This window comes from Zingiber officinale, chromosome 1B (assembly GCF_018446385.1).
Source record: "Zingiber officinale cultivar Zhangliang chromosome 1B, Zo_v1.1, whole genome shotgun sequence".
NCBI classification, from domain to species: Eukaryota; Viridiplantae; Streptophyta; class Magnoliopsida; order Zingiberales; family Zingiberaceae; genus Zingiber; species Zingiber officinale.
In genome coordinates this window covers 34,537,688-34,561,280 of record NC_055986.1, presented here as the reverse complement: position 1 = coordinate 34,561,280, position 23,593 = coordinate 34,537,688, and the positions used below count along the sequence as shown (strand labels likewise).

The following is a 23,593-nucleotide window of genomic DNA, read 5'->3' as shown; positions in this document are numbered from 1 at the left end:
TGTTTATAGTCAGAACAAGATAGACATGTAGAAGTAACAAAAATGAAAATGCAAAATTTAAATTGTAGAAAGAAAGTGCATAATGAAAACAAGAAAAAAAAAGACAAAAGGAAAAAGAAAAATGTCTAGAGTAACTCATATGCTAATCAACTAATGTTAATCGAAAATAGTCCCCCACAACAACGCCAAAAATATGTTACGCAACCGCAAGTACACGATTTTGTCGTCAGTAATAAAAAGATATCGTATCCACAGGGGTTGTTGATTAAGCACTAGTTAACTTTACACGGTGAATATCTAGACAAACGTAAAATTGGTGAGAAAAGAAAGTAAGAGAAAGAGAAAAGGGAAGAGAGATAATGGATCTTAAGAGGGGTTGAGCTAGAGGATGGAGGATGATAGATTCTAGGATTTCAGTTTCCTTGTAATGCTAGGCGATGTTACATTGATTGCTTAGTTCCTATCCTCTATGTTCATGCTCTTGTAGGAAGAGTGGATAAGCCGGCATGATCTCCTACTCTATGTCCTATGCTACTAAATGGAAGTGATTCCTATGAAGTCCATTAGCGGGGTAACCCTGTCACGATGTCCCTCAGTCATACAACATAGAAACACACTAACACACAATAACATAGAGATAGAAATAGTGATTATGCTCGATCTCCTACTTCCTTGTGGAGATTTGCTGCTCCTTTCAAGGTGATACCCTAGAAGTCCATTAGTAGGGCAGCCCTGTCACGACGCCCCTCGATCATACGATCTAGGGTATTCCCCCTACGTGATTAACAATTCTATACAACCATTTGATAAAATATGCAAAAGATATATATATATATATATATATATATATATATATATATATATATATATATATATATATAAGCATTCACACACACACACACATACATCATCAAACATAAACAAGACATTAACAAGTAATTGAATAGAAACATGGAAAATCCACATAGTTTTACATCTCCATTACATCACAAATACTTCCTACATCCTAGATCTGGAGATTTACTCTATTGCAAAGGAAGAACATCCCCAAAACATAAAGTAAAGCATACTTACAATCCTAGATGTGAGAAGGAGGGGAAGAAGAGATGCTTGCCGATATTTCCGATGTCTTGGGGATGCTTCCTTGCTTCGGAAATGGACGGATCATGAAGGGATGGAGGTGAATGAAGCTCTAGGATTTTCCCCTAAGGGGAGAACCCTTCCCCAAGGAGAGGGACAGAGTCCCAAACCCTAGATGTGTGAAATGGAGAGAATAACCCCTTTTATAGAGAAGGGCATGGTCACCACACGACCCGTGACACGGCCGTGTGGATCCCACACGACCTGGAAGTGTTTGCTCTCGGCCAGGGTCACACGGCCGTGTGGCCTTCGCACGACCGTGCCATGCTCCCTCTCTGGATGGCTTACACGGTCATGTGGCTCACACGGTCGTGCCAATCTTGGCCTCTGGAAATACTACATAGCCATGTGGCATACAGGACCTGGCAATGCTTAGCCTCTGAAAATGTTGCACGACCGTGTAGATCTACACGGCCATGTGCTGGATACACTACGGGGGTGACACGGTCGGTCTGTACCACACATCCATGCGGTACGGCCGTGTGGATCTACACGGCCGACTTCTTCTTGGCCTCGGCTCTGGTCACACGACCGTGTGGGACACACGGTCGTGTGGGACACACGGTCGTGTGGGACACACGGTCATAACCTTCTTCGTCTCTGCCAAAGTCACACGACCATGACCTTCTGCGCCTCTGGAAAGTTGGCATGGTTGTGCCATTTGGCACGACCGTGTGTTGCCTGGCCACAGGATGCTTACACGGTCGTGTGGCTCACACGACCTTGTCTTGATTTCTTCCAAAGTTGTTCTCGTGTGCATTTTTGCTCGATTTTCGCTCCAATATGCATCCTGTCAATAAAAATATGCGAAAAGCAGATCTCCGAACAAAATATAATGGAAGTATGACATTATAATGAAATAGGGTGTAATAAACATAAATTATGCTAATGAAATACAAGTAGATGTGCGTCCAAACATGCATAAAAGTGTATATAATCTACGCACATCATTTGATGTGCTAAGACCAAAAGTAAATAATAGGCCTTCGGCAATTAGGACAGGCAAGTTAAACTTTGCACCGTTTAATTTCCTCATAGAAGAACCGAGAGCAGGATCTTACAAGATATCGCCTAATTGAGGAATGGGGGAAAGATTCTAATGCTAAGTTATTAGGTATGGTGGTGGAGAAGGAAGATGCATAAAGAAAAACTCATCCCGCCATTCTCCTTGAGGGGGAATTCTATAGAATAGAGTGATTTTAGGGCGTGATTGAAACTTAAAAATGATATCTTCCACTTGACGAGGAACAAAAATGTGATGGAAAAATCGAGGTGATAAAGGAAAGTCGAGTAAACGGGAAACGACAACAAAACCAACCATAATAGAGAATGATTAGGGAATGAGTTGATTCAGGGGGAAGTCAATATCTACTAACATCAACAAAGAAAGGATGAATAGGAAATCTGAACCCACATAAAACCTGTTCCCAAAATATCGCCACATTTTCTGGAGGAGGAAGAGGAGGACGATCCTTGGGGGTAGGAATGGCCAGGTATGTAGGAAAGTTATAGTTCCATTTAAGCTCACAGGCTTTTGACACAGAAAACTTGGAAGAGCACTGAGTGTATCACTCATCAAAGGTCGACATTGTTTAACAAGAGGGAGTAGGAAGAACAAGAAGAGTTAGCAGAAAGCGAAGGATAAAAGATATGCGAACTAGAGGAAGAAGACGAAATATTAGGGATTTTCCTCTCTTTTCTCTTTAAAAGCCTTGGTAGGGTATCGAAAAAGGTGTTTCAAGTAGAAACATTAGATTAAGGTGATAAGAAAAGCGGGACTGGAGAGGAGCCGTTGGATGGATTGATAAGGCGGTGGACATAATGAAATAGGTACATACCAAATGTCATAGACACGCGTGTCACCAATGACGAAATAATATTGGTAGTCGATACAAAAAGTTGCATTCCTAAGATATTAGAGTCATTACCAAGATTGAACTCAAAATATTTTTGAGATCCCAGAAGAGATTAAATATTATATACTTCTTGTATTATGAATTCGGTCGGTCGATACTAGCCGATTGAATTTCAGGACTAGTTTAGAATATATATATATAAACTCGGTCAGCCATTGCTGGTCGACTGAGTTCAAAAATAAGCTAAAGATATATGTATATAAATTCAATCGGTCATCAAAGGCCGGTCGAATATTAAGTTCGGACAAAATTAAATACAAAAGTAAATTCGACAGGTCATCAAAGGCTGGTCGAGTATTAAGTTCGGAGGAAACTAAACATAAATGTAAACTCAACCGGTCACCAAAGACCGGCCGAATATTAAGTGCGGGTGAAATTGAAACCTAGAAGTGAGCTTATAGGAAAATTAATATGTGATAATCTTAAAGGCAATAAAATAGATTCGAACGAATAAAACTTAAATAAATGCTAAGGCTAAAATAATTCAACCCTTCAATAAAGGGTGACAATAGGCAGAACATCATAAGAAATAAGGAAAAAAAAGAGTTAATAATTATTATTCATTATAGAAACATCTAGAAAATTAAATCTAGAATTATAACAGCTTGGGGAACAAACATATAATCTGCCAGAGCATCTTGAGAAGCTTTTAATTTGTACTATTTGGAGGAAAGCTCTGCTTTAACTGTGGTTAAGGATGAACGTAAAGAGTTTAGCTCAGAGTTTTTAGACGCCAAATCAGCATCTTTAGCAGTCAATTCTAAAGTATGGACATCCTTTGATGCTTGCAACTGAGATACCAATTGAGTATTCTCAACAGTATACTTGTCTACTTTGGCTGTCAGTTCAGTGCGAAGGATGATCTCTGATTTAGCCTGAGATTCAAAATTCTCTATAGAAACTTTCCATTTACTTGGATTTTCAATTTCTGCCTCGAGAAGTTTTCGAGTCTCTTGTAACTGGTTGGATAACTCTACTAACTCTTTAGAGGCATGAGAAGAAGATGCTCCAGAGGTTTGCTGTCTCAGCTTGACGACTTCTTGAGACAAGTCATATAGGTGACGGGCCACATTCATACTAATAACTCACCGTTATTAGAAAGGAAAGTTATTGTTAGAATGTATTAATGGAAAAACAAAGGGACGAAGGGCATGCTACCTTAGTTTCTTCAAAAGAAAACTTGTCAGCCCAATCAGTAGAAGTGAGCTTCTCAAGTTCTTTACAAGCCTCTACCCAAACTATAGTTAAAGACCCAAAAAATAATATTGAGAGGATAGGAGCAGATGTGGAAGAGGATGATAAATAATTATGAAGCAAAGGAGGAGAGAAGAGAAGAATAGGAGAACCCTAAGTCCTTGGGTCGGTAAAGAAATTGGTTCTGGAAAAATCATCAGGAATTCAGGATCCAAACTGGAACATGGAACAGAAGGATCTTCTGGTGGTTGAATGGGTGGAGAAGCAAGCATAGGGTACAAGGAAGAGAGGGTAGGTTTCGGAGAAGAGGATTGGATATCTCCTGTAGGTGTATCCTCAGGAGCAAATATAGCCCATTTCTTGGGGAGAGGTGCTAATGTTAACCTTCGCCCAAGGCATTTTCTTATGGGAGTAGCTTTTGGAGCCTGTTCTTGTAGCTCTAAAGGGATGCCCTCCGGAGATAAACTTGTGGATGCCTCCCCAAAAGTGGTATGAGAGCTAGAAGTGAGCGTTGGTTGCATTGAAGGCTCAGGTAAAGGAGCATCAGATGCTTGAGCTGATGCAATATTAAGTTCTGCTCTGAGCTCTTGTTCCTTATCTAGTAATTCCTTCTCTTCTAGGTGAATTGCCTCATCAACCAAAGCTCTGAATATAGCATCCACTGCAACAAATAAAAGAGTATTTTAGTTAGTAAAGGAGGGATTGTTAGAATGTCGGAACTTACCAAGGGAACATTGTAGGCTCTTCTGAACAGGGCTTAAGCCAAAAAGATATAAGAGATCACCGCGTATCCATTGGTGAATGCGAAAGCGGTAACCTAGTAATTTACTGGAATATTCAGAAAAAATGGGTTGTTGATGAAGCTCTCTTATGTCAGGGAGAGAAGGAAAGGAAGATTGCCATTTGGTGGACCATGCAATGGGCCCAGGAATTTGACAAAGAAAAAAAATGTGATTTTCAACCCTTGATGGATGAAGGTATTCCTTCAAAGAACACCATCTTCGAGAGAGATTGAAAGAGAAATACTCCTTGCTCCAATTTTTTAGGATAAGAAAATATGAAAAAAAATTTGAGGAGTAGGAGATATATTGAAGAGGCAAAATATCATATACAACCCACATAGATATCTAAAACGTTCGGGGTAAATTATTGTAAAGGAATACTAAAATATTGACTTATATCTATCAAGAATGGAGGAATGGAAAAACGTAAACCCATAACTAACTGATCTTTGAAAAAGGTAACACAGTCATCAGGAGGAAGATAGGGATGAGCGTCAGGTTGTGAGAGCCTAATATGATATTCTTTAGGGATTTCATATAGAGAATGGATGGAAGTTCGGTCTGCAGTGATAAAGGAGGAATGAATTTGAGCGTACCAAGGGAGTAAAGATTCTTCAGCCATGGTGAAAAATAGAAACACTCAAGGAATAAGCGACTTATTGAGTCCTTAAGGAAAGAAGGTCACAGAAGAAGACCAAGGAAGATGAAGAAGCGCGAGTTGTTGAAGGAAGTCGGAAAAGAGAATCACCAAAGAGTAACTGGAGGAAGATGAAGAGTAAAGAGTTAAAAAAGACGTAGGATTTTAGGACAAGATAAGGATCGCCGTTAGATTAAAATGATTCGATAGAGGAGAGTCGTTGATTTGCCAAGAAGAATGTGCAATAAGACACGAACGAAAAGAATACCAAGGGTGACTTAGAAAAAGGGGGGAAAATGCTACGTGACGTTTGTCCAAGAAGAGACATTTATGATAGATAGAATAGATCAAATCATATACTGAACCATCATATCTTTGAACATTCTCTTTCCGTTGAAGGACCAATTACCAACAAGACCATTTTGAAAAATCACGCAAATCTCAAAATATAGTAATAAATAAATAAATAAATAAATAAATAATAATGAGTTTGGCGAACAAAGGGAAAACTCAGGTTGAGTTAGTGATATGTATTACAGTAAACTAATATTTTAAGCGGTAGGATGACTAAAGCCAAGAAGATGTTTGCAAGCTTGAATGGAAAACACCAGTTGGACTCAAAGGTGGTAGGATTTAATTAAAATATGACATATGAGTGTCTAGGTAAGTATATACCCGGGCCGGTATAAATTCGACCGGATTTAAAGGTACTTGGACAAGCGAGGTAAAAAGCATAACCAGACATAAACATAGAACTTTATATTATCATTAGTAATTATACAATCATAACTCTTAGACTTCCGAGAATCTTCCATAAATGGATACAGTAGATAAATAATTTTCTACTTGTCATGTTTCTTGGAGCTACCAGATTGTTCTTCTCATCCCAAGTGCGGGCGTGTGGTAGAATGGCAGCCTGGACAGAGAGTAGATGTTTGTCCTATCCTCTTGTGCTTGTGTGATTCACCCTCTTAGGTTTGTGGCAAAGAAGCTAGCTCTAATTTGACCTGATCTAATTCAGCTTGTAAAAAATTTACCTTAGCTTTCTGTTGGTCCAAGTCTTGTTGTTATTGCGATATCAGTAAACCGTCTACATGAACTTTCCTGGTCAAAATAATTATTTCTGAAGCATGTAGAGCTCTCAGATCATCTAACTCCTCAGTCTTTTGCTTTAAATCTAAATAAGTTTTGTCCCTCAAAGCCACTTCAGATCAAACTTGAGATTGAGCTGCTAGTAGACGTACTTCTAGCTCTCTTTGGTGTGAGTGATGTAGATCTAAGGCTTGCATAGCCTCCGCCAAAGACTTCTCTTTCTTGGACAATAGTTGATCTCAAGGAGGAAGATTTGAAGCCATAACTCTCAATAGTAAGAGAGTGAACCAAGAAAGAGTAAAGGTTGGTGTTGCAGAAGTTAGGATCACACCTCTTTTTAACTTGGTCACAATATATATGCTGAGGGTGTCATGGGATCACTGTAATAGGTATGAAATGTTCAGAAAAAGGACAGAAAACTTAGGTCTAGTCAGTCGGCTATACCTCCTTTGACTAGACTTGAAGGGGAGGTTAGTGATATAGGTTATGATAAGTCAGCTTTGTGAGTGAAAAAGGGGTTTAGGTCAAGAATGATAGGAGGGATATGTGGCCGGTCGAGTGCAGGCCGAGCGAGCACCCACGTGCTCATATATGCTTGGCCGAGCAAAATCCGCTCGAGCATAAAGACATTTAGCTTTATATATGATTTTCAGCATGTTACCAGCCGACCGAAGGTCGAGCGAGCACTCATGTGCGCATACACGCTCAGCCGGGTAAAACTCGCCCTAGCGTAAAGGCACTTAGCCTTATGTATAACTTCTAGTATATTACCGGCTGGCCAAAGACCAAGCGATCACCCACATGCTCATATATGCTCGACCGGATAAAATCCGCTCGAGCATAAAGGCATTTAGCCTTATATATGATTCTCAGCATGCTACTGGCCGACCGAAGGCCGAGCGAGCACCCACGTGCTCATATATGCTCGATCGGACAAAATCCTCCTGAGCATAAAGGCATTTAGCCTCATATATGATTTTCAACATGTTATCGGCTAACCGAAGGCCGAGCGAGCACTCACGTACTCATATATGTTCAGGCGGCAAAACTCGCCCGAGCATAAAGGCATTTAGCCTTATATATGATTTTAAGCATGTTATCGATCGACCGAAGGCCGAGCGAGCACTCATGTGCTCATACACACACAGCCGGGTAAAGCCCGCCCAAGCATAAAGACACTTAGCCTTATGTATGACTTCTAGTATATTACCGACCGATTGAAAGACGAGCGAGCACCCACATGCTCATATATGCTCGGCCAGGCAAAGTCCGCCTGAGCATAAAGGCATTTAGCCTTATATATGATTTTCAGCATGTTACCAGCCGACCGAAGGTCGAGCGAGCACTCATGTGCTCATACACGCTCAGCTAGGTAAAGCCCGCCCGAGCGTAAATGCACTTAGCCTTATGTATGACTTCTAGTATATTACTGGCTGACCGAAGGCCAAGCGAGCACCCACATGCTCATATATGTTCGGTCGGACAAAGTTCGCCCGAGCATAAAGGCATGATTCTCAGCATGTTATCAGCCGACCGAAGGCCGAGCGAGCACCCATGTATTCATATATGCCCGGTCGAACAAAGCCCACCCGAGCATAAAGGTACTTACTTCTATATATGGTTCTTAATAAGCAGGTACCAATGAGTTCATATATGCGGCCGACCTTAACGACCAACCGAGACATGACCAACAAGAGATATTCTTAACATGTATGGCTGGCTTGAATGACCGGCCGAGACACACCTCACAGATGGTATTCTTATTATATATGCGACTGGTTTAATGGACCGGCTGAAAATATAACAACCTAACAGATTTGGTGGGAAATATTTTCTAGAAGCTTCTTCAGTTATAATGACGTGTTCTCATCACAAATACAAGTCACAAACAACAAAAGAGGTATATCTGGGGTACAAAAAAGATTTCTTAAAGGATTATTCCTTAAAGGTACGCAAGTTCTAACATCTAAAATCTGTTTCACTTCAGTTACACTTCTTCTTCTTTTCTTCCACCTTTGAGAGAGAAACTAACTTGAGAGTCGGAGGGCCTAGCCAGGGATCCCCACCCCGATCTTAGGCCACTAACGATTTGCTGGTTTGTCTCACTATGCGTAGGATCACGGAGGACTTCTTCTAGATCTCCAGGAGGTTATCTTCATCGAAAATCATCATTCACCGGAGCTAGCGTACATCTTTGTAGATTTCAGATAGGATCAGCTTCATTAATGCTTCAAATCTAGATTCTTGATCATCATTGAGGAAAATAACATCATAGGGATTAGTTACCTCATTGCGTTCCTTCCGTTTTTCTTTGTCCTTGGATGTTGGGTTCCTCCATGCTTCATTATCTTGGACATGTTTGCTTTGGTCTTGGATTGATGCTTGAGGTGAGGAAGAAGATGAGAAAGTAGAGGTTTTGGAGTGATTGGGAAAGATCTTTAGGGCTTTAGAAAGATTGGGGAGGAGGAAGGAAAGAGATATTGGTGGAGACGAGAGAGAGGCACAATTGGAAATTTAAAGTGCACGACCAGATCTATGGTTTTAAGCCCCTAATCCTCAAGCACCATAGTAGTGTGAAAACACATCGTCGGGCGGTGGACTTTTCTGCAGTTGGCATTTTGAAAGCGTGCGACGGTGTGACATGTGGGGCGTTATATGATTCCTATGCCTTGTAACTATAGTTACGTCCAGTTCTTGGATACCCCTACCCTGGTGAAAAAATTAAAACACAAAACTAAAATGAAAATTAAAAGAAAGGAATTCTTAAATACTAAAGAAAAATATTAATTAAAGCTGGGTTGCCTCTCCAAAAGTGCTATTTTATATCATTAGCTTTATCCGTATTTTTATTCAACTTGGAGCCTTGGCTTTGGGGAAATTTTGCCCCTTACCGAGGTTGTCTTCAGTTCTAGGCTCAATCCTTTTCTTCAATCGCTGGGATTATGTAATTTCCTCCCTTCTTTGGTGCTCCACCCTTGTTGTTTGTTGTTTCATTTGGTGACCATTCTTCTGTCATGTGAACCTTGTATATCCTATGACATAAATTTTCTACATGTAATTCATCAATAGTTTTAGATAAGTCAAATTCAATTTTATCCTCACCTATTGGCTATCGCTAAGGAGAGTTTGTGATTTTTTACTACTCCGATGGTGACTATAAAAGACCTCCCTAATATGACAGGGATCCTAGAGTCTTCATCCATTTCAAGTACAATGAAGCAAGTAGGTAAAATAAAGTCTCCTACTTTTACCAGCATGCCCTCTAGAATACCCAAGGGATATCTTTAAGTAGTGTTAGCAAGCTAAAGGGTCATGGTTGTTGGTGCAGAGGGGCCGGTAAGAGGGTGGTGAATTTCTTATCAAATATAAAAGAAATCTTTCTCGATCTCTCAACTCAGATTAATAGCAATCACACAATTATAACAGGTTAATTGAACAACTACAAAATAAAAGAGGCAGAAGAATTTACTTGGTTACAACCTAGGTGGTTGTTAATCCAAGGTAAATGAAAAATACTAAAAAACTCCTTCGTTGAAGGTGGAGAAGCCTCTTATACTCATTGAATGCTCAGAAAAGAACTAGGAAATGAATACTAGAGTTGTTGTCTATTTCCTAGGTCCAGAGGTCCTTTTATAGCCCTTGGAAAACTCTATCCACAGTTTGAAGGCGCCTCCAAGATGATCCAAGGCCCCTTCTATCGGATAAATTTTATCTGCAGTGGATTAAACTCTATCCATAGTAAATGACTATTGGAAGGCGCCTTCTAAGGGTAGAAGGCGCCTTTGTACTGTTCATTGAAGGCACCTTCTAACCATAGAAGGTGCCTTCCACAGCGCAACTCAGCTAAACACCGATCTCTTCGTGTAGGTGATTCTCTGGCTAACCGAAGTTGAGCTCACCCGAACCCAACTCCAACCTTCTCCTCGAGCAGTCTTCCTCCTCGGCTTCTCATCCCTTGGACCGATGCGTGCATCCTTCTCATCCACCGGTGTACTCTTCCTCAGCATCTCGTCCTTCGGATGCACCAAGCTCATCGACTCCCTTCTCATGTCATCTTCTTGCTAGCTGTGTCTTTTGCTCGACTTCTTGTGTTTCTAAGCTCTTGCACACTTATACACAAGAATCAAACACAACAGGACCTAACTTAACTTGGTTGACCACATCGAAACCACCACGTGGGTATTTACAATCTCTCCCTTTTTGATGTACATCAATCCAAGTTAAAATTAGGGTTAAACAACAAGTAATAACACGATAAATGAAGTTAAACATGATAAATAAGTACAATAAAATAAATACAAGTGTAGGACCGTTGCGGCCGGCTAGAGGGGGGGTTGGATAGCCTGAAAATAAAAATTAAAAAACCAACCATTCTCGAACTCTTAAGCTAACACTTGCATAAATAGATAAACAGAAAATAACGTAGAAAAGTAAAAAGGCACACCGAGATTTGCTTGATTACAACCGGGGAGGTTGTTGATCTAAGGAAAGTGTAGCACTAGTATCTCCTTTAGGTGGAGAAGCCTTTTACAACAATGAAGCGCACAACAGAAGCTAAACTACAGAAAAAGCTCACAAGTGTAGAAAGAATGCTTGAATTCTGAATTGATGAAAAACTTCTGGACCAAGGCTATATTTATAGCCTTGGTTAGGGTGGCCTGAGGGTTCCGGGTATCCTGGGGGGATAAAACTTTATCCCCCAACGTTCAGATGGCGTCAACCATGATCTGGTCAACTTTTCAGGTCCAGGCGTCCGGAAGGGTTCCTGGCGCCCCGGACCCCGAAGTCAACTCTGGTTGACTTTTTTAGTTCGGGTCCTCTGCTCTAGCTCTGCTCGCCTCGGTCCGAGTCTTCTACTCCGGATCCACTCGTTTGGGTGATCTCTGCCATCCGGAAAAGGGCTCACCCGAACCTAGCTTATGGTCTTCTCGAGCAGGCTTCCGCTCTGGCTTCTCGTCCCTCAGAATCGTCGCGTGGTTCCTTCTCGTCCGCCAGCGTACTCATCCGCAGTCTTCGTCCCTCGGTCGCACCCCGTGCTGACCTTCTCGCTAGTTGTGTCTCTTGCTCCTCGAGCAGTCTTCCGCTTCGGCTTCTTGTCCCTCGGAACCATCGCACGCTTCCTTCTCATCCGCCGGTGTACTCTTCCGCAGTGCCTCGTCCCTCGGACGCACCGCGTGCCGTCATTCTCGCCAGCTGCGTCTTCGGCTCAACTATTTGTGCTTCTAAGCTCCTGCACACTTAGACACAAGGTTAGAAAAACACAGGACCTAACTTAACTTGTTGATCACACTAAAACAACCTTGGGGTTCCAACAATCTCCCCATTTTTGATGTGAGCAACCCAAGTTAAGGTAAGGTAAAATAGACATAGAATAAGACTAACTAAATTTGCAATTAAGTGAAAAAATAGAAAATTAATTTTGTCTACCTCCCCGCAGACTTATACTTTTTCTTCTCCCCATTTGATCACATAAAAAATTGAGGTTCCGACAATCTTCCCCTTAATCAATGCTCTCGATGCTCATCTCGGAAGACCTTGATCGCAGTCGTCGTCTTGATGACTCGCCATTAATGCGAGTCCGGAGAATGCCTCGACTTCCGATTCGGACGACGTATCGTCCCACATTGCCTTTAGGACCTTGCGCTTTTGGACAGACTTTTTACCTTTATCCTTGTCCTTGTTCCTCAGCTTGGGACAGTTGTCCTTGACGTGCCATTCTTCATCGCAGTGGTAGCAGCGGATGGTCCTTTTCTTTTTGCGCGAGCCATGCCCCTTATATCAGGTGAGACAATGTGCAAGAAGGATTGGGGGAAGAAGAATTGGCCTATAAAAAATAATTTTATTTTTTGAGAATTACCCCTACTTTTATTTTTTTTAGTGAGGCAAGACTCTAATATTTTTATAATTGTATGCACCTCTAAGGGTTACAAAAAATTAAGATGGGCCAACTGCCCTACCAAAGTTATACGTGGCTCCGTTCTTGCTTGCATGTGTAATATAATACATGAAAGCCCGTGTGGGTAACATACTTTCTTTTATAAAAAATTAATTTAATTCTTTATATTAGATACTAAAATGATAAGAATAAATACTATACTTAATTTTAGCCAAAAGACCGTCTATAAATTAGGTAAGGGTGAGTCAAACCCATGTAATAGTGCAATGTTAGGATGCCGCTCGAGAATCCCAGTAACAAGTTACTATAATGGACTCTCCCGTATAAAAAATTAATTTAATATCATACTTTATCATAGCCAAAAAGTTGAGAAAAATATGCCTTTTAACATCGCCGACCCAAGATATTTATAGAAATTTCTCTGCTCGCAGTGTTGCCAATTCTAAGATGTAGGACTAAAGAGAACTCTAGATTTTTAATTAATTAATGAGAAAAATTCTTAATAATACGTCGAATCTGAGTTTCAAACTCTAGATCATTGATTGATGCATTTGTGGAAATTACTAATAAACTTTAGGGGTCGTTTGGTTTAAATTTGTGAATTGAAATGGTAATAGGTTTAATTATAGAATCAATAGAAATGGAAATCAAGATTACATTATCAATATTATTTCAAATCAACATTCAATAATGAGAAGTAATAAGGGAGTGTTTGGTTCTTTCCTAGGAATAGGAATCAGAATGAGAATTGCAATGTTTGGTTAGTTGAATATTTTTTATTGGAATAAATTAAAATTTCATTTTTTGCCCTTAAAAGAAAATAAGAGAAAAAATTAGATGTGAGAGAAAGTTGAATGTGAGAAAAAATATGATGAGAGAGAAAATGTGATGGAAAAGAATGAAAAAGAGAGAAAATGCGATGAGAAAAAAATGAGGAAAGAGGGTGTGATGAAAGATAGCATGATAATAGAAGATGAGAGAGAAAATATGATGAGAGAGAATGAAGAAAGAGAGAATATAATGAGAAAAAATGAGGAGAGAGAGGGTGATGAGAGAGATTGAGGAGAGAGAAAGCACAATGAGAGAGAAAGTGTTTAGAAAAAAGGGAGAGAGTGTGATGAGATAGATTGAGAGAGAAAGTGTGATGAGATAGAAAACATGATAAGAGAGAAAGTGTGATGAGAAGAAAGAAAAAAGAGAGTGTGATGTGAAAGATTGAGGAGAGAAAAAATATAATGAGAGAGGAAGTATGATGAGAGAGAAAGTATAATAAGAAAAAAAGAGAGAAGAGAGTGTGATGGAAGATATTAAGGAAAGAAAAAGTGTGATGAGAGAGAAAGTGTAATGAGAAAAAAAAGAGAAAAGAAAATGTGATGAGAGAGATTAAGGAGAGAGAAAGTGAGTGATAAAATGAGGAGAGAAAAAAATATGATAAGAGAGAAAATGATATGAAAGAAAAAATTAAATAAATATATTTTGATATTTGCTATTAAGGGGAAAAATTTTAGTTTTGGGTCAAGGGTATTTTTGGAATAAGAAAATATTTTAATAGTTGAAAATAGAGTAATGATTTATTGAAGGGGGATACATGAGAATGAGTCATTACCTAATTATAATAATTCATTTCCTTATATATATTTTCATTCCTATAATCCAAATATAAACAATGACAATCAATGATTAATATTCTTATTCCCCACTCTTATTACCCACTCTTATTCCCCTAAATCAAACGGCGCATAAGTTTAAATTTGTGTTGAACGGGAACAACTATTGTGAGTATTCAAAGGCAAACTCACTGGAGCAACCAGCAACAATGTTCACAAAAACGTGAATTGAATTCCATGACTACTGTTCATGTTTTGGCTCAAAACGTGAATTGAATTCAAAGTCAGTGTTCACATTTGTTTCAAAACGGGAATGGCTTCCTACGAGGAGCAGGAGTTGCCAGCGGACTTCCTTGCGTGAGCAATAGTATAAGCAGGAAGGAAGAGCCGGTGGCACAGTTCCGTGGCACAATAATTTGGCCGGCGTAAACAGATCCGACGCAGGGCTGTTCGGCCCATACAGTCTCCATCGGCAGCAGCTTGGTCTTGGCACCTATTTGAGACAGCAACTTCAGCAGGCGTCAAGGCGGCTGGCGGGAGGGCCGCTGACTGGTATCGGACGCTGGCCGGTGGAGTTGGGTGGCGGCGACGGCGAAAAGGGCAAAAGGCCCCTTTTTTTTTTTTTTTTTCTTTTTGTCGACAGCAAAACAAAACGCATGAGAGGGAGAGAGGCTCCTAAGGTTATTTTTAGTATTAAGGGAATATTTGATTAATGAAAATAAAGTAATCTAGGGATGGACACGGGAATGATTAATTACCATTTATTATCTTATTTATATTTTTATTCATATAATTTAAATATTAATAATAACAATCGTTTATTTTTATTCCCATTTCTTGCTCCTAAACTAAATTCTCTTTTAGAATTATTTTATATGAATATTAAAAAAGATATTAACATATTTTAATTTTGGACTTCATCAAAATTAATTAGTAAAGGAGTAAATTTTTAATAATATATATATAGAGTTTGTGCACGTTAACGATTTGGGTAACACGTCGATTGAAGCAATGAAACCTACGACCGAAGCAAACTTTTAACCCTAATCTTTGTCCTCATCTTCGCGCCTGCGATCGAATCCTCGAAGATTTTGTCAGCCGGGAGTCGAATCCGACTCTCGAATACCCACAACACTTGTCGAGTGCCCAGGGATTTCCAATTGGTATGTGGAATTCAATCTTATTTGTTTCTTTGTGGATCTTCTCCAATGAACTAGTTTTTTGATTCATCGTCTCGTTTGGTAAGTTCTAGCTAGTTCTTGTTCAAACATCATTCTGATCTTTCGGTTTGTCCGGAAATGTTAGGCTGATTATGGTAAGGAGCTCATATTGGGTCTGCCATTGCCACTGAAGCTTGTTGTTTTTTTTAATTAATAGCTTCGCTATGTTTAGTTGAATTGTAGCTACGTTATTGTTGTTGTTGCTGGTGCATATGTATTTTGACCAGTAGATTGTGGATAGTACTAAGCTTTGTTGTAACAAGGAGAAGTTTTAGCGGTTTCAAGTTCTTGGTTTTGAGCTTTACTAGTTCCATAAATCTAACCATATAGAAGCCAAACATTGTGATGTGACAGTAAACATAAAGCTGTATTAAGTAATCAATAAAAATGCAGCTGTAACTACAATAAATAATTAAATATTCTGCGGGGGAAATAAAAGTTAGGACAATGGAAAACCTTGTGGCTCTTCTGAAGTTCCTACAAAACTTATTGAGGTGGTCCTTGAGTAAGAAAGCAAAGGGATTGATCTAATGATATGTTTGATCACACTTTACACTAACTTTACCTCACTAAATTCTTTTGTTGTTATAACATTTGTGCATACAAATCATGAATAACTATTATATCGTGCTATACAAACATGCACCATTGGAGAACCAAACAGAAGATCAGGAAGCAATGCAGTCATATATTATAGCATGGAATAATAGTTAATACAGCAATCTTTCTCTTTAGCATCTTTCTTAAATACTCCTTTTTATGACATTATATCCCATTATCATAGTAGAGAAAGCACAAGCACCTTGTTTTTGTCAAAAGAAGAGAAGATAGTTTCTTTTCAATGTTACGTTCTTTAGATGTCAGACATCTACCTCTTCCAACTCTTGAACACCTTTGAACAAAATTGGTGCAAAGCCAATTCTTTGGCTCACTGTTATTACTAATTCTATTGTCTGGCTCTTGCACTTCTCTGTACTTCATTTTTCAGATCTTTGGCTCGATAAATATCTTATAATGTCAAGACTCTTGTAGGTTGCATCTTTGTTGAAATGCTAAACTTATTGCTGAACTGATGTACTCTGCTGACCCAAAAATTAGTAGTTATTTATGTCCAGCTTGACTTAACATGAACCTGCAAATGAACTCATTGTCTGAAGTCATCAAGCATCATCTTCTTAATTGTTTCTTTTTGTGTCCCAGCTGCTGTTTTTTGCGCTGTCACATCAGATAAAACTAGGACTGGTCAAATAAAAGGAGACTACTAAGTATATAACAACTAGCAAACATACGTGATACACAGAATATGACAAGAAAGAAAACTGCAAACAATAAGAAAGAAAATTCCAAATTGCAACTATTTTGATTCTTCAATGTATTAACATTTTTAACACTTGAAACCTGCACTTTTTTGTTTCATAAAATTGAACTATTAACATCCTTTGATGTGTCAGGCTGCTTTGATTCATCATCGGAAAACAAACTTCATCATCTCACATTAAGACATCTAATATTGCTGATGTTAAATAATTACCATTTGGCCATCATCTCACATATTCTTAGATTTTGCTTTACCTTCAGATTGTCATATTGCCTGATTGTTTTTACTTGGTCATTAGTATGTAAAATATAGGCTAATTTGAATCATTATTTTTTTTTAATTGCAGAATGATACACAAGCACTAGTTTCATTCAAATGTATGTTCTTTTTTCTGTCTTCTCGTTTCTATCCCAATAGAGTTGGGACTCATGACTTGTTGTATGAACTGGATATTTTATCACAGTGATTCAAGATCATTAAAAGACATTTTGTAAATAGGAAAGCTATAGGGCAAACATCACTAACCATTTCTTAAAACCAATGTTCCACGACGTATACACAACAGTTCTCACTCATCAGATTTGATAAAAAGAACAATTTCTCACCTCATTTAGTAACTACATTTTGATGCTTCAAGGATAGCACTAACATCAACAATTTTCCCAACCTTGATTTATCAATATAGATGGCTATCAACGCTAGATCAACTTGCCCTGGCCTTGTGAGCAAGAGGAAAAAGATAGGGAGAAGGGGTGAAATTGCGATCCTATATCTCCTTGTCACTTAATAAAACCACATTTGCATAGGATGGTTGTGATGATGGCTTAGACGGATTAAAGGGGAGAAGGGGAGGGTTGAATAAGCACTAACCTAAAATTAAAATTCCTTGCTTGTTAATAGTGTAAGGTGTTTGTGTATGGTTTTGGTTCATTGTGTCAATATTGTATACATAATGAAAAATGAATCAACTCAATAAAGAATAAACAATGTCAACACAATAAATTTTATATGGTTTGGGACCTTGCTCTTAGTTCGTGATCTATCGATTCGACAAGTGAATCACTTCTACAAATCTACTAAGAATATATTCTTTGCTAGAGGTGGAAAAAGTCTCGTACAAGTAGTTTTTCTCTTATAAAGAAATATACAAATTAGTAAAGAAGAGAATAGTTACCAAGAGCTTGTAGAAGAACACCTTCTCTTCAACTTTTAAGCCCTTTAAGTTTTGTTTAACCTGAGAACTAGGTCCATCAAGGCCATACTTTTTTCTGTTCAACTTGGCCAAGCCAAACAACCTCCATGGTTTATATAAAAAGGTCATCAACAATTCTAATTTGCTAGCCGTAAATCGGCTATGAACAACCATCAATCAACTTATTAGACATAAATAGTTGTCCCCTCAGGACGGTCTAGTGGCTAGCGCATGAGGTGTTGCCACTATGAGGTCTGGGGTTCGAATCTCGGCATAACCAAGGTAAATACTTCCCTCATGTGCTAGTCACTTTTCCAAAGGCTAGTAGCCACTCATGATTTACCTCCTCCGTGTTAACCTGGGACGGGTTGGCAGGAGAGCTGGGTGAGCATAGTCACCTTTTGTCACCATTAAACATAAATAGTTGTTGTACAATCAATGACTACTTGGGCAGGGAATTGGAACTTTTGTTTAATCGACTTCTCAAGCATCTAGTCGAGTTTCTTGAATCTTTTCGATCAATCAACTATCAAGTTGGCTAAACACTCTTGTTGGCTAAGGTCAATCTATAGTCAATTGCTTTACTCGCTTTATACCCTCATATGCTTATGTAGAGGTCAGGAATGTACTTAAGCCATGTGTAACTATCCAAACTTGACTTCATCATGCCATCATCACAGCAACTTGACCACATTGAGTAACGACCTCTCTAAGTTCTATGTGCACTCTACCAAGTGCCTACACACTTGATACTCATTAATAACACAAGATAAACTTAACAATTCTTTACTAATCATATCAAAACAACTCATACTAATCCAATCATTTGAGAGCATTGTTACACAAACAATTCAAAACTTTATTTAATCAATTAAACACAAATTTTATGCATTTTTGATGGGAACAAAATTACATACCATAAAGAGTCGTTGGTGCAATCAACTCATGGTTAAATTGACCAAGATTTGTGTTTTGATGCTTGAGTAATATATTTGTTAATTAAGTAAAGTAGTGTTGACAAATGGGAAATCAAAGTAGGTTAAGGTTGACTAAACACTTGATTGATGAGAAATTTAGATGAGTCACATATACCAAACACTTGGGAGTGGAAGTCTAGATATGCCAATGTTGACCAGATGTTTGGCAAATGGTAAGAAATCCAACAGGTTTTGGTAGTGGAAGTCCAAGTAGGACAAGGAATGTTTGGCAAGTAATAAAAAGTCCTATCAGGCCGATGATGACTAGATGTTAGGTAGTGAAAGTATCGATGAGGATTAGATGCTTGGTAATGGATGTCCTAACAAGTAGTGGAGGACTGAATGTTAAGAAAGTGAAGGAGGTCTAAGTAGGTTAAGGAGGACTAAATGTTTTACAATAGTGAAGTCCCAATAGGCCAAGGTTGATTGGGTAATGTTAAAGTTCCAAAGAAGTGAACTCTAGGCAAGTGAAGTCTTAGATACAAGAAATTTCTAGGCAAAGAAAGTCTTCAAGAATAGGTCTTCAGCCCGTGAAAGTTTAGATGGGTCAATGTTGACTTGTGTCGGTGTAAGTTGAAGTCTTGGTATGCCAAGGTCGGTTGAATACTAGGCAATGGGTGAAGTCTTAGAGACAAGAAGTCTCTTGGAAAGTAAAGTCCTTGTAAGTTGAGGTTGACATGTACTAAACAGATGAGAAAGTCCCAAAGAGGTAAGGTCTCTTGGCATGATACAAATTCAACCTTTGTATAGTTGGAATCATGTTAGTCGACGGGTTAAGTAGTAACAATCTACTAATAAATCTGAACCCATAAAGTTATGATTTAATTGTATTTGTGGTTATAATAGTCGGTTGATATGAATTAGTAGTTGACTGATGGAGTAGTTGATCACTTGATTGCACATTCGACTCAGGCAAAAAATAAAACGAAAAGAATGTTTTTGTTCGCTCTAGTTAAAGATAGTCGAGTAGTGAAAGTTGATTGGGTCAATATGACTGCAAGATGAGTTGGCATTAAGTTGTCTACGAAAAGTTGTGCAACAATGGTAACTTGACAAGACAAATTGATTTATGGTAAGGGAGTAATCGAATGATGAGCAAAATTCACTAGCAACAACCTTATAAAAGGAGCTCTAAGGGGGTCATTCAAGGGTTGTGAGAAGGACTTGAACAAGTTCTAGTACTCATCCAAGCGATAAAGAAACAACAATGAGAAAGACTTTCATTAATTATATTCATTAGTATTTGCTTGTGGTTGTTGTAACTTGAACAAATTTGTAAAAGGTTTCTCCGCCTCTGGAAAGCTTTGAGAAGGAGAAAAGTAGAGGTGATCCATGGAGTGATCCACTTTAAGGATCATAGGTCGTGGAGTAGGAATTGAGGGTTCTGGACCACGTAAACAATTTGTGTATGCATTCATGTTTTGAAGTATTTGTTTTATATTCCATGTGTTAACTCAAACTGTAGGCAAAAATGAATCAATTACGGAAGTATCTCTTCACCACTCTCTAGCCGCTACCTACAATCCTACACTTGTTTAGTTTAGTGTATTCTCCTTTGAATTTCTAAATTCAAAGAGCTATCTGAATTGTCTTAGATGATCCTATCCAAAGCATAACTTTGCGCCTACCCTTCTTTCTTATGGAGCATGAGGGTTAGTTTCATTTTCTTTTGCAGTTTTATTTTGAACTCTTAGTGATAGAAGTCAATTTTTCAAGTTGAAGTTTGAAATTACAAGGAGAATCCTAATTTGTAGAACTTTCTATTAAAATTATACAAGTTAATACATTTGAACATTAAGGGGAAGGCAAAATTCAAAGTTGAATTTTAGCTTAGAGAAACTTGATTGTATGTGATTTAAATCAAGTTATCTCAACTACTGACATCATTTGTTAACAAATGGCTTTCATCAACAAGTGGTAGACAAATTCAAGTTTGAATGATATGATGACTATTTGGCACTAAGTGGTATATGTATCAACATATGGTATTGGAGGAAATTCAAATATGGCACCGGAGGATATTTGAGGCGGATTTTTTTCAATACATATGCGTTCCCTATCTCATGAACTGAACTTAGATTTGGCAAGTCCTAGTAGTTAGGAATTCTATGAGTATTTCTTGGTGTATACCTCATTAACTAAGGGGGACAACCTTAGTTTAGGAGGCATGTGCCTCTTAGCAGAGAAACTTAAGTGTGGCAAGAGTTTATGAGTAATTTGTACTTTGGATTTTGGGTAGGCTTGATTTAGACGAGGACTCAAAACCTTAGAGTTGGTCAATTGATTGAAGGGAGGTTTTAGTTGACTAAAGGGAAGTTTCAGGCGATTAGTGGGCGAGTTGATTTGGTAATTGACTTAGGTCTAATTGTCAATGAATAAAATATTTATATTCATGGATTAATTGACTAGACACTCGACTAAGGTAAGATCAGCCGATTGATGAGGTGGATCAATCAACTGTTGGAATAGTCGTTGATCTAAGAGCGTTGGCTCTGGTTGTTAGATAACTTAGATGCTACTATAGTTTAGTCGATTGGATGGAGGATAGATTGGCTGTGGTTGACCAAGTTAGTGCTAAACATCTAACTACATGCAGCTTCAGTTGACACTGCTGATACAATTAGTTAACTGAGGCAAGGTATGAGTCCACTGATTTGGCGGATTATAGCAAGTAGCTTATAAAGAAGCATTTCAAGGGGAGATTTTGGCACCATTCTTATCATTCAAAAGAGATAGAAAGCAAATAACAACAAGTAGCTAGCCAAAGAGAAGTTTCAATGCTGTAATTAATTCTTATTGTTGTATTTCATTGTATATCTTTTCTTATTTCTCTTGATTGTAAGAGGTTTCTCCATTTCCAGAAGGCATCTGAGAATGAGAAAAAATAAAGAGATTATGGGAAAGACTCTTGAATTGCCAATGAATAATTTTTTTTTTGTTTATGGATAAGTTGACTCATTGAATTGACTTATGAAAAATGTTTGATCAATAGAGGGTAAGTATTTTAGTTTCCTTATATAAGAATAAAAGAGATATATAAAATTATGCAAACTATAGGGGTATTAAACTTATGAATCATACGAAAAAAGTAATAGAAAAAACAAAGGAAGGAGTTCACGGTGACTGAAAATTAATTTGGATTTATGCCTAGAAGGTCGACAATAGAAGCTATACATCTTCTGGGTAACTAATTGAAAAGTATTGGAAACAAAAGGAAGATCTATGTATGATATTCATTGACTAAAAAAAACTTATGATAGAGTCTTAAAAGAAATTATACGGAGAATTCTAGAAAAGAGAGATGTTAACATAACATATATTGAAGTGTTTCCCATAAAGATAGAGTTACATCAAGGATAAACTCTAAGTCCCTATCTTTTTATACTAATCATTAATGAATTTAGTGGGCACATCCAAGACATGGTACTATGATGCTTGTTGTTTGTAGATAATATTGTTTTGTTAGATGAGACACTTGAAGAAGTAAATGCTAAACTCGAATCTAAGCCGAAAATATCAAAGTGAAAGGATCTTGACAGTGTTGTAAATGACGGTAGGTGGTGGCGGAGCAATTAGTGACCGCTTACTTCTTAGGCCACCTAAGCAGTGCCTAAGCAGTTGAATTTTATATATATATGCTTTGTAGAATAATTTTAATAGACTTAAATATATTAATTAAAAATAAAAAATTAAATCTAAATATTTTTTAAATAAATAAATAAAATAATTATATTGAATTAATAAGATAACTTTATTAAACTTTAATTAAGCATATTTAAATTATCCAAATCATAGTTAGGAGTTGATTAAAATTAGTAATCGATTAAACCCTAAGTTAAAAAAGAAAAACCTAACTTTCTTTCGGCTTCGACATCTAATGGGTAGTGCGACCGGATGTGTCGTCGGACCCGGGAACATGTCCGGACATGTTGTTGGCCCAGGCGACGTGTCCGGGCCCATCGTCGGGCTCGATCGATGCGTCTAGGTTCTTTGCCTGACTCAGGTGACGTGCCTGGGTTCGTGTGAGTGGCCTGGACTTGTCGTTGGGCCAGGCGACACTTCCGGACTATTCGTGGCATGTCGACGGCTCGTTTATGCCAATCCGGGTGAAATGGCGAGATTTCTAACCTAACGATGACGGTAGTGCCAGCAACCTACGTTGACTTTTAACCACCTAAAATACCACCTTGGATCCAAGTTATGCGGTTGATGTCCACCTCCAGCATAGGCGACTACCTCAGCCGCTATTTAAAACACTAGTGTTAGACTTAGTAGAGTAAAGAAAAAATATATGAAATTTAAGTTTAACAATATAATGCGACAATTGTTAAGATATGAGATGACAAGTTGTCTGGAACTAAGATCTTTAAGTATTTATGATCTTTTTTGCCAAATGATGGAGGGGTTGAGAGAGATGTCTTATATTGAATACAAGTAGAATAGTTAAAATGGAGGAGAGCGTTGGGTATTCTATGTGATCATAGAGTACCTCTAAAATTTAAAAGAAAATTTTACAAAACGAAAATTAGACCTGCTATGTTATATGAAGCTGAATGTCGAGCTATGACTTTAGCACATGAGTAGAATATTAGAGTTGCAGAGATGAGGATGTTAAAGTGGAT

The 23,593-nt window shown here is 38.3% G+C and overlaps 1 long non-coding RNA gene and 1 pseudogene across 1 annotated transcript in view; one reads left to right on the top strand and one right to left on the bottom strand.

Annotated features, from left to right (window-relative positions):
* Nucleotides 1-12,892: 12,892 nt before the first annotated feature.
* On the bottom strand, nucleotides 12,893-13,036 carry LOC121994881 (annotated as a pseudogene).
* Nucleotides 13,037-15,258: 2,222 nt separating this feature from the next.
* Nucleotides 15,259-23,593, top strand: part of LOC122051512 — a 44,827-nt gene continuing 36,492 nt past the window's right edge. The window contains exon 1 of the long non-coding RNA XR_006131456.1: nucleotides 15,259-15,427. This is a non-coding gene — a long non-coding RNA (uncharacterized LOC122051512). The remainder of the gene's footprint in view (nucleotides 15,428-23,593) is intronic.